The 12,215-nt window shown below is 40.5% G+C and overlaps 1 protein-coding gene across 1 annotated transcript in view; it reads right to left on the bottom strand.

Annotated features, from left to right (window-relative positions):
- The window catches only part of tspan4a (tetraspanin 4a), a gene marked incomplete at its 5' end in the record, with an annotated part of 132,030 nt that extends 119,815 nt beyond the window's left edge, over positions 1-12,215 (bottom strand). Inside the window, one exon of the mRNA XM_084541422.1 lies at positions 12,106-12,215. The remainder of the gene's footprint in view (positions 1-12,105) is intronic.

Below are 12,215 nucleotides of genomic sequence, written 5' to 3'. Positions count from 1 at the left end.
TATTAAAAGAAAAAAAATAAATGAAAAATATATGAGAAAGCCTAAAAAAATAACCTAAACTCAGTGTAGCTGACATTTCTTTTTCTACTTTCTATCTCTGGAAGTCATCTTGTGAACCCCTAACGTTATTTTGTGACATCTCACTGACTGCCTTAACCTCCAGAAATCACTGGTCTACAGAGAAATAAGCGATGCCAGGCTGAAGCTCTGGATAAAGTCGCCGTTGCTTTTGCTCTTTTTGTTATAGAGTTTGTTGACAAGAATAATAATATAGAAAGCAACAACCATAAACTTTAGGGGTAAAATTGAAAGCTGATAGTAACAAGCACAAAACAGTTCCCTCAGACTGTCTATCCAGACTCCTAGAGCATGAATCTAGATGAAATAAGGACTGTGTACACCTGTATGGTGACACTTTTCTTTAGTTTGTTCTTGAAGGCATGATATTAAAAGAAAACGAATAAATAATATATATATATAGCCTGAAAAATAACCTAAACTCAGTGTAGCTGACTTTTCTTTTTCTACTTTCTTTCTTTGGAAGTCATCTTGTGAACCCCTAGCGTTATTTTGTGACATCTCAGTGACTGTCTTAACCTCCAGAAATCACTGGCCTACAGAGAAATAAGCAATGTCAGGCTGAGGCTCTGGATAAAGTCGCCTTTGCTCTTTTTTTTTTTTATAGAGTTTGTTGACAGTAATAATATAGTACGCTACTACCCTCTACTTTAAGGGTAAAATTGAAAACTGATACTAACAAACATAAAACATTTCCTTCAGACTGTCTATCCAGACTCCTTGAGCTATGTGTAATACGTGAACTGCATATAAAAAGCACGCCACTTCAGACGGCAGACAACAGGTAAGTCAAAGACCTCTGTACCTTTACTACAAACTCACCACATGGCTCACTTAGCCCCCAGTGGTCAACTTTTAAACTGCAGGTAGGGACACAAGTGACTGATAAAAGAGAGTAAAGAGGCTTTACTCTGTCAAGCCTAATCACAGGAGTCGAAACAAATTATTACACTGCATTACAAACACCTAACTGTTCTCTGTTTATAAAACGCCCTCAGGGGAACGTGACAATATCTTGTGGACAAAATTCTCACGACAGTACACAACAGGATGTGCAGCAACAACCTTTTGTTTTGAGTATTGAACATGATCTGCGGCGCTATTAGCTATTCTTTTGAAGCACTAATGAATTAAAACAGGAGACAACAGGCATACCAAGATATAATATGCAAACAAGGCAAGGTTAAGGCAGGAATAATTCAGTCAGTACAGGCAAAGCATAAAGCAAACATACTGTAGCTCCTCTTGGTGAATAATTCATGAAGGAATTATCAGATTGTAAAATGCAGTCGGTGATTTTTATAGTCTGCTTTAAAATGTTTCTAAGCTCTGTGTTTGGCTTTTGATGAATAAGTCAACACAAATTAGGAGGAATAAGACAAATCTCAGCAAAAGAAATAACGTCCAGACGGGAGGAGATGGATGGGCAGGAGCAGGAGAAACGTTTTGAGGTTTTTCCAGCTCAGTTCTGTCAGAAATCAGTGATTCCCTGAGAACTACTGAGCCACTGTCAACAACACTCTTCAAACTTTTATTTTTTTCTGTAACGTATCCTCCACCGGTGGAAGCAAACACAAGTGTTGGGCAACGTATTCCTCCTGACTTCCGACAGCTTTGTTTCCATGGCAACTAATCCGCAGGCTGCGGCGGTAAAGAAATACCTTGTGAACTTCTCAATGAGAACAAGTCACTGTGGACTGAGGAGTGCCAGTCTGTGAATGTTAATTATATCACCAGACCCAGATAGGAACACAACAAATAAGAGCGGAATTAGGAGTTTAGGTCTGAGACGTTTTCCTTCTTCTGTGTGTGTGTGTGTGTGTGTGTGTGTTTTCAAAAGTCACAATCGAGATCTTATTGTCTCATTAAAACAACACTAAGCAGTTGCGTGGTTGCATGGATATATTGACATGGCAATATTGTTGATCGCTCATTTTGTGTCTCTTTGTAGTCATTTCATGTCGTTGTGGTGGTTTTGTGAGGCAACTATTTTGCATGTCTTGTTGTCCCTTTGTGTCTCTGTGGGTAGCCATATTGTGACTTAGTGGTCCTTTTGCGTGTCTTTGTAGTCTTTTGATAGGTAGACATTTTGCATGTATTTGTGGCCATTTTGTGTCTCTTTGTAGATAGTCATGTTACAACTCTTTGTGGTTATTGTGTCTCTTTATGGTAATTTTGTGAGTCTTTTTAGTCATTTTGTGGGTTTGTGTGGCAGTAGTTGTGTCTCTTTGTAGGTAGTGATTTTACATGTCTTTGTGGTCATTTTGTGCCTCTCATTTTGTGTCATAGTGGTCCTTTTGCGTGTCTTTGTAGTCATTTTGTGTCTCTTTGTAGATAGTCATGTTACAACTCTGTGACCATTATGTCTCTTTGTGGTCATTCTGCATTTTTGTAGGTACTCATTTTGTGACTTAGTAGTCCTTTTGCGTGTCTTTGTAGTCATTTGGTAGGTAGTCATTTTGCATGTCTTTGTGGCCATTTTGTGTCTCTTTGTATATAGTCATGTTGCAACTCTGTGACCGTTGTGTCTCTTTGTGGTCATTTTGCATTTTTGCAGGTAGTCATTTTGCATCTCTTAATGGTCATTTTGTGTCTCTTTGTAGGTTGTTACGTGTCTTTGTGGCTATTTTGTGTCTCTGTTGGTAACAATTTTGTGACTTAGTAGTCCTTTTGTGTGTCTTTGCAGTTATTTTGCAAGTCTTTGCATGTCTTTGTGGTCATTGTGTGTCTCTTTTTAGATAGTCATGTTGCAACTCTGTTGTCATTGTGTCTGTGTGGTCATTTTGCATTTTTGCGGATAGTCACTTTGCATCTCTGTGTTTAGCCACTTTGCATTCCTCTGTGCTCATTTTGCTTGTTTTTTAGTCTATTTCAGGTCATTTTGTGTCTCTTTGTAGGTAGCCAGTTGCATAAATTCTCTTATGGCCATTTTGTTGAGTACAAGATATATTACAGTCACCCCGAACTGCAGCTGAGGCCCCGGGGCCCTTTAGTGTTCACATTGTGCCCAGTAGGACGGTTAAGTAACTCATTTATGTCTAAGATGGTAAACAAAACATGCATGAGTGCGGGCTTGACCAGGATGGAGTACACCTTACAAAGGGCACAGTAATCACAGCAACAAAGGCATCTACATGAGTGTTAATTACAGCGATGGGAAAATTATTGCTGGAAGGAGCTAATGATGTGTGACATTAGACACTGTGAGCTGATTGGGGATATAATGAGATGAATAATCCCCCCAAAAAATAAAAAAACGCATTAAAACAAGATGTTCTATCAGTCCGTGTTCTCAGTACGGCACTGCTTTAAAATAAGAAGATACGGCAAATCAAGGAAAAAATCCAATAATATATATTTTGCAAGATGGAAAATGGTTGCATCGCTCACAGAAAAATGGCTAATAACATGTCAGACTCAGTGGACTCAGTGCTTTGTCACATTCACGGTGTACCGTAGACAATTAAAATGAAAGATTTGGGTTCAGTATCTTTGAATGTATATTAGGTTCTCTGCAACTTGCATTTCCTCGCTGGCTCGTGTGCACTGCAAATGGCTGGACATGATTCAAAATATAACTTGAAATATACGGGCTCACAGATCACAGTCACGCTGCCCATGAGAAACTATTAAAAGCGCACAGCAGGTGGATTCATTAGGAAAAAGAAAACTACAGCTTTTAGTGTAAAGTGAGCAACCGAGAAAAGGGAAGCCTGCATGAACAGAGCAGAGCAAAAGCACAGACTTACTTTCATGTGGCAGAGAATCTTCCACATGACTGCAGTATAGAGACGAACGAAGAGTCTGAAAGCACGGAGGAAAATTACCCTGACGTAATAAACAAACGGAACATTTCCCTTGTCACAAAATTTCCTCCCTATGTGTGTTTATATTCTGTGAAACAAAATGACTGGGAGCTCAAACGGATGCGTAAAAGTACTAAAAATAGATTCTAATTCACTCCTCCAACGCCATCCTTAAGACTTTCTTTTTCAAAAAAAAGTGTTTCCTGTTTAGCACAGAACAGCATGATCTTTGCTCAGTTGCTAGTTCAACTAAAAATGTTACTAAGGAAACGACAGACAGTCAAAAAAATCTGTTTAAACCTGGAGGATTTTTGGTCACTTTCAAACACAAATTATATCGACGTGTTGCTGTTGCTGTTTCAGGTACGGAGTGACATTAGCCTGCGGTTGTCACAAAAACTGAGGTCATATGATGATGTCCATGATTCTTCTCTGGGAAACATCTGACACTACGGGTGCTAAATGCTCCACTACAATAACCATCTGGTCACTGACTACGTCTGTTGCTACTGGTGATGAGCGTAGACTGTGTATAAATACACACGATGGTCGCACACATTTCCGAGATATTTTAGCTTTACTTCTGGGGAGCTGCATGTCATCACATACACTCTATACGGTCTTAATAAGTTGAGCTAATTATACACTGATCAGACATTATGACCACCTTCCTAATATTGTGTAGGTCTCCCTTGTGCCTCCAAAACAGTTATGACTCATAAGAGAATGGACATGGGCCTTCTGAGGGTGTCCTGTGATATCTGGCAACAGAATGTTGTTAGTGGGGGCCTTTGGGTCCTGTGGGTTGAGGGGAGGGGCCTCTGTGGATCATCCCACAGATACTTGATCAGTTTGGAATCTAGTGAATTTGAAGGCCAGGTCAACACCTTGAGCTGTTTTTTTGAGTTGTTTCTAAACTATTTTTTGTGTGTGTGACTGTGTCAGGCTGTATCCTGCTGGGGATGGCTGCTGCCATCAAGGAGTGTCATTATTATGGGGTTGAGGTAAGTAACATCCATGCCAGGTCCAAAAGTTTCCCAGCAGAACATTGTATTGTCACAAGATGGTCAATGTAATTTACTTCTCCTGTCAGTGGTTTTAATGTTGTGGCTTATCAGTGTGTATTGCTGAGCAGGTAGCGTGCAAAACAAAGAGCTGAAAGTCACTGAAACGCTCTGAGAGCTGAGGTGAGTTTGATGATAATTCTCTGTATGCTCATCACTGTGTTAAACTTTTACTTATAAATAAATAAAGATGTTAAGAAGTTGCTATTCTGTAGCTACTACACTGTGACTTCACATATGGCACCAAATCAAACCAGACACATCCTAAAATTCTTCAATTTTAAAGACCAATTAATTATTAGACCAGTCAAAAATATTCCACCATAGGTTGTTATTGTACAACACACAAAAATGCAGTCTTAATCCGCAATCTTTTTGATTGTTTTGTAATTGCATCAACTTTTAAGCTGGAATAAGAAGCTGATTGTTTAAAACAGCTCTACGTTTAACAAATGCTTGAGAACTAGTGATAATACATAATTGAGTGGCTTCAGAGCTAAGTGCTTGAGTGGTTTAGAGAGGGAATAAACACACATGTACACACACTTGACTGAATCCCAATCAAAGTCTCTGCAGTGAGATAGCTGTTCACACAGGCTCCCCGTTGAGCTGGAGGGAAACTACACATTTTAAAAAATCTTTACCAAAAAAACCCTCTAAATCCACACGTGACGAGCAAACAAAGACGCGTCTAACAAGAGCTGGAGCTATAATTTGAGCCACAAGTTGTCTTTATTTAAATGGCACAAGAGGAAAAAGGGAAAAGAAAAACGGAAAAGCTGCGTCCAGTTTTTCATTACAAGGTATTCTGTGCCGACTGTCAGCCGATATTAATTTACTTAGTATTCAGTGTGGCACACTTCAGGATGTCATGGGGTTTGGAAACTTTTTGAGGGCATTGTACTTCTCCTCCTACAAAATAGATGCGCTCCATTTTAAAGTCATGAAAATTGATTTTTACTCTCAGGCGATAGCATGATCCGAGTCTGGGGAGCCAGCCTCTGCAAAGTTCGACTAAATCCGTTAAGATCAGCAAAGACTGACCACAAGTGGCTGCCAGAAATTAATGTAAATGAGACTCGAGCGCTCACAGAGTTTTTTTTTCTTCTTTCACTATAGGCAGCTCACTTATAAAAGGAAAACGAAAATATTCATATCAAGAAACAGACAGAGGGTTTTGTGAGAATCTTAGAGGAGGGAGACCATGCAATGCAAGATTACATGTTATGTAAAGATTAGTCAGGAATTGCACCACAAAGAGGGCTAAAAACATCCAGCTACACGCAGAATGTAAATGCCCCACTGCTATTTTTATCACCTACAAAGAAGTCCAAACAAAAAGATAAATACCATATATTGCTGGGCATGTCAACTGAGAGGAGTAAATTATGATGGAGAGGGTGAGACGGAGGATGTGAGGCGAGGAGGCATCATCATGAAATGTATGTGTTTAAGGGGGGTGAGAAAAAAAGCCTCGTAGTTTTTTCTGTGTTAAACTGGGCGTGACACTGGGAGTCAGCAGGACTGAAAGAGTGTGGTTATGGTTTGTGGTTTTCACTCAGCGCTAACATCACGGCAGAGCTCTCAACAGAGAGGAACAGACAAAATAGACCCTTCAAAATCTAAGCCGGCCATGCTGGTGCCTCGGAGCCTCGGAGGATAGGCTGAAGAATAAAACAGCTGCCAAGTGTGACATCAAGTGTGTATTGTTAAGTGCAAATTATTGTAACTGTGACTATGGCTGCCTAACGCGCTCCACCTCGTTCTCCCTTCCTTTTCGTTGATCCGATCTTAAGCAACCCCTAATGAGGTGTGGATTTTCAGTTTTTAGTCAGCTTGTATATTGATTACTCATTAGTAATGAGTGAACTGAATGATCGGCTGATATGCAGCAAAAAAAATGTTTTATCTTTCAGTAGGTGACATAACCAAGTACTCTTTGAGATACTTTACCTGAGTACATTCATAAATGTTTTATATTATGACCACTCTTCAGTTACATGTGTCCTTTTAACTCCACTATCTGACAGATATAGTTTTTTTTTAGCAGATTTAACAGAGGGCTAAACTGACGAAGTTTAGCCCTCTGTTGAAGTGAAATAGTTCAGATTAGTGTGTCAAAGGTCTAGTGTTTAAGATTTAAGGGTTGTACACGCGGGATTAGATTAGCAGCGATGTCCAGAGACTGTGTAATGCTGAAGTGGATGGGTACCAAGTTGAACTAATCTCAACTTTGAGGGAACGACCAGTGGGAATGACACACAGTTGACTGACACAAACACAGAGTTCCTCAAATGTTTACCGCTAGGAAACGTCATGGATGACTTTGGTTCCTACAACTTCAACCACGTCAAACTGGAGCAGCAGCTCGTCATTGCGGTGTCCAACAAACCCAAACTTTACAGCCGCCCTCAAAACTCACAAAACTCAAAACCAAAAGCAATGCCTGGGTCTACAGTCTTAAAATCATCACCATTTCCGGTGTGTATACACTTTTATTTACACCGTAGCAACATCAGAGCTCAAGTCCACCATGTGGGTTAAGTTACACTGAGGACAGGGCAGGTTCTGACGCCAAATGACTGTACAAAGTTATGCACGTGCACTCTTTAAGCGTTACAGTTAATATACCCAGTTGGAGATAGAAATTCTTGATGCAAATTTGGAGTTACCTCAACAATCAGAACCTGAAATGTCCACTAGCAATGGACAAATTGCATCCATCGCAAATAATTTTTTGTAATTCTGTTTTTTGTTCAAATATAATCCGTGTTCATAAGAATTTCTGTGTTGTTGTTACCTTAGACTGAGCCCTTTAAAGCTACATAGGAAGCAGGTCCTCTTCTATGGAGTCCACCATTTGTTTGGACGGTATCGCAAAACGGACAAAGCAAACGCTGGCTTTAGAGAGGGTGTTTCACCTCTTTCACATTTCTATCAGCCACCTTAGATTCTCAGAAGTAGAAGTAGACGGTGAGCAACACTCAGTTTGCCTCACCACTAGGTGTCACTAAATACTGCACAGTGGACCTTTAATTCATCTGTGCCGAGCGGCTTTCGGACAGTGATTCCACTGGTTCTATCCTCTCTATGTCCACGGCTGAAGACATCAAGAACGCCTTGCATGAATACGATCATGTAGTAGACCTTTACTTGATACTGCGCTGTTGATAATACAGTTAAGATGCCAGCACTTGTTCCATCATTCGCCTCCAAACACCCTGTAATCCTATGACATTTCCAGTGAAAATATGATGCGTAATCAATTTTTTCAGAGTGCGTTAGGTTGGTCGTGTTTCAAAGCAAATTTTATATTAAAAAGTAAATTTAGAACTCTTTAGTCAGCATTTTTAGAAACATGGCTACAGTAGTGGCGTGGGTTCCGGGTTCGAATCCATGGGCCGACTGGGCCTTTCTGTGTGGAGTTTGCATGTTCTCCCTGTGTCTGCGTGGGTTCTCTCTGGGTACTCCGGCTTCCTCCCACCATCCAAAGACATACTAGTTAGGTTAATTGGTCGTAGGTATGTGAGTGTGAATGGAGATAGACTGGAGACCAGTCCAGGGTGTACCCCGCCTCTCGCCACATGACAGCTGGGATAGGCTCCAGTAGACCCCGCGACCCTTCACAGGACAAGCGGTTACAGAAGATGAATGAATGAATGAATGAATATTCAACTCTGTAAATAGATCATTAGCCTGCATTTTGGAGTCAAAAATCCCTCAAATGTAATATCACGCTGCACTCACGAAAGCTGTCTGCTGCTGTTACTTGGCTTAAACCATTAAAGTTTAATTTCTGTATCTTATCTGATACTGTCTGTGTAATTAATTCATACTAACCTTGTCACATTTTGCCGTATCTCCTATCTGCTGTAGTATAAATTATTGTTCTGCAGTGTGTTTTTTTCCATTCTGCATCCTCTACATTGATTTTTCCAAGATGTCATACATTTTTCATTCTTGTTATTGTTCAATCAGATCCTCCTGGGCAGGAGTAAAGATCAGAATAAACTAAAGATTAAAGAAATACCTTATATGTTCCGCGTTACCTATAGTGAACATAGCGTATATTCAGTCTGCAGCCCTTTCTTCTGCTGGCAGGACTGAATAAAGGGAGCTACCAGAAAACAAGGTGGAAAACTGTGGGCATAAAATACAGTGAATGAACAAAGGGAGGGAGGACTGGCTGAAATGTGGCACAAAATATATATCCTTCTGTATATATATACACTGAAGGAACACAAAACTGAGGGAAAATTGGGTGAGTGAATTCAAAGCAGAGCGGTGCACACACACACACACACACACACACACACACACACACACACACACACACACACACACCTGCAGGCGAAGGTACAATGCAGCCTTATTATATGCACTTTCAGTGGAGCCAGTGTTCAGGGCAATTATCCAGGGAGTTGCCACACCTAGCGTGCAGCCCACAAGTCGACCACAGAGCTAAAGTTGGACAAACAACACCAGCTGTGACGATTAAAGAAAACACTCGACACTTCCTCTGCCAAACATGTTTTCAGTGGTGCAATCAAAATACTGCAGCTCGACTCCATGTGTACTATAATGCAACGAGGATTTACACGGAGAGAAAGAGATCAGACTGGAAACTGTGCACCGACAACAGCTGTGTTCTTGGAGAGTTTTTGCTGGCTAGCATGTAACCGGCGGGCAGCTGCCAAATGTCCACTGCCATCAGTTCATCAGTTCAGCCGAGCTGGAGCTGATGAAATGTGGAAGGACATGGTGGGGTGGAAGAGAAAGCTGCCTCCTCCTCTTTACTATGTGCACATCATGGAATGTGTCAAGGCAGTCTGACTGTCACTGTGAGCTGGAAAGAGCAGGAGATTTCACAAGCAGTAGTCATTAGGTTATATATAGAGCATGAGTTTATTTCTAAAGGGAAAATGTGCCATTAAGCAGTTTGATTCATCAGTATGTGATGCTAAGTGCGTCTTAGGGATGATTTATTCCTTTAATAAGTAATAAATTAATTAAACATTTTCCCTGTCTATCCACATTTGTTTACCACCTTTCCCGACATGCAGTTGACAGTTACTTCAATTAATCTATTCACTGACTCTGATTATCAATTAATCAGCCACAATCCTTATCTCACACTATGCAGATGAGTTATCGGCCCGATGTAACAGGCCATATTTTAATCAGTGATTTTTTTTAGCTATTCAGTCAGTCATGCCGGGCTGAAGTCAGCGGTGCACATTTTATCTTAACGAATTAAATGACGTAGCTGTTTTTAATTTAATAAAAAAAAAGCATTTATATCAGACTGTTGGGTATAAGTACATAGCCTGAATCTAAACACTGAGAAAAAGTACTCCGCCGAGTAAAGCTATCCAAAACAGGACTTATCAGAAAGGATCAAAAACGAATTTGTTCAATTAATTATGTGAAGGAATGGAAAACCTTTAAGTTATTATGTTTAATTGGCTGCAACTGGCAAATTTCACATTATAAATTACAACATAGCTGAGGCAATCTTTTAATCAGATTAGGTCAATATCATTTTATGTTCTTAAGACTAGAAAAATAAATTAACAGGTTTTTATTTTATTTTATTTTTGGTTTATTAGACGCACATGGGCTGAAATTGATTCAGCTTTCATTTCAGAGGCCCATTTCAGAGAGCTCGTGCTGCCGTTACCCAGCTACACTATCTGTTTCTAACATTCAAAACATCACATTTATATCAGTTAGGACAAATAACAGAAACGACTTCATACGGTTCAGCAGCAGCAAATACCGCAGCCTCCAAACGTGCACACCTCCTCACAACAGTCTGAATGCTATCACCTTCATGAAGGTTGCAGGGCTGTTACCTAGTGTACCAGCTGCACTGTACACTGGCAACTGGGTGTATATTACAGCGCTCGAGATGAGAAAATAGGGAGGTGTGGGCAGCAGTTTAAAGGTCTGGAACAGGGCTAACACTATGAATCGGGTCCTGAAGGAAGGGAGTGAACCTTCAGTATTCATATGTGTTTTGCACAGTAGCTCCAAAACTGAGTGGGTGTTATTCTAGCTGAGAGAAACTCAGAATGGTGATTCTTATTTAAATGTCTTGCAGCCGCATTGCATCCTGGTTTTATTGTAGTCTCTGTCGGTGTGCACAAAACAGCATTTCTCACTCCATCATAATGCATTTTCTCCACACGTGTGCCGCTCGAGCATCAGCACAAAATGTAAAATCTTTCAATTTGATACTGAAGGACGGACGCCAAAACAACATCGTTTGGAGGATTTTTTAATTTTTTTTTTCTGCTTTCAAGGCAACCTGATGCAACTGTGAGTAAAATGCACCACAAGAGGCCAAAAAAGAAGCCCAGAGCACGAGGGATATCTGCTGTTTTAACAGTTTTAACGCAGGTCTCTCTTTTATGTGGCCTTCATTAAAGCTAAATATTTAATGTGCCACATGTAATATGGAACAGATCCATGTGGGAGGATTTTAAGACCTTTCCTCACCTAGCATAAGGGCACATTGTATGGCAGCAAATTCCTCTGCACTTTGCCAGCCAGCCATGGTTTTGAGAAGTCAGTGAGGCCTTCAGTTCCTGTAACCCCTCCAGTAAAAAGAAAAAAAAGAAAAAGAAAACTGATGGGAGGGAATAGCTCGAGGAATGGTTGGTATTCTGAAATGTTGCTCTTCTCCACAAGTTTATTTCTGTCTTTCATCGAGGTCCAGGAGGACATTCCTCAGCCAATCAGAGAGCTCCGTTCTCACACATCACCACATTTCCCCAGTCAGACCATCAATAACACAACAAGTGATCGTCTGGACGACAGCAGACGAGCAGGAAAACGCACAGGTCCTTATTGAAGAGGGATGCTCATGAGCTTATCATTTTACTGGTGAACGGCGGGGCTCAAGCATGATTAATAGTAATCCCACCCTTAAGTAAACCAAGTGCAACATTCATTAACCAATTCGCGCAAAGATAAATGGAATCAGGATGTAGTTTATCCCTTCTAATTAGACAAACTCAGCCCACACAAAGCTCCCTATTTGTCAAAGTTTGAATCTCTGAAACAAGGTCATTGACATCTGTGTTGGAGCCAGAAATACAGGAGTAGGAGAAGTAATAGAAATAGCAGTTAGAAGACATGTTAAAATCACTTACCACTTGACTTATCTCAAACTCTACTCTCTCTCCCGGCTGTCGCTCTTCTTTACTCAGTGTTTGACAAAACTTCTCAAGTTGGTCCTTTCCACAGACTCCCTCCCTCCCTC

This window comes from Chelon labrosus (genome assembly GCF_963514085.1).
Source record: "Chelon labrosus genome assembly, chromosome: 3".
NCBI lineage: Eukaryota > Metazoa > Chordata > Actinopteri > Mugiliformes > Mugilidae > Chelon > Chelon labrosus.
The sequence above is the reverse complement of the archived record's forward strand: the minus strand, read 5'-3'. Positions and strand labels throughout refer to the sequence as shown.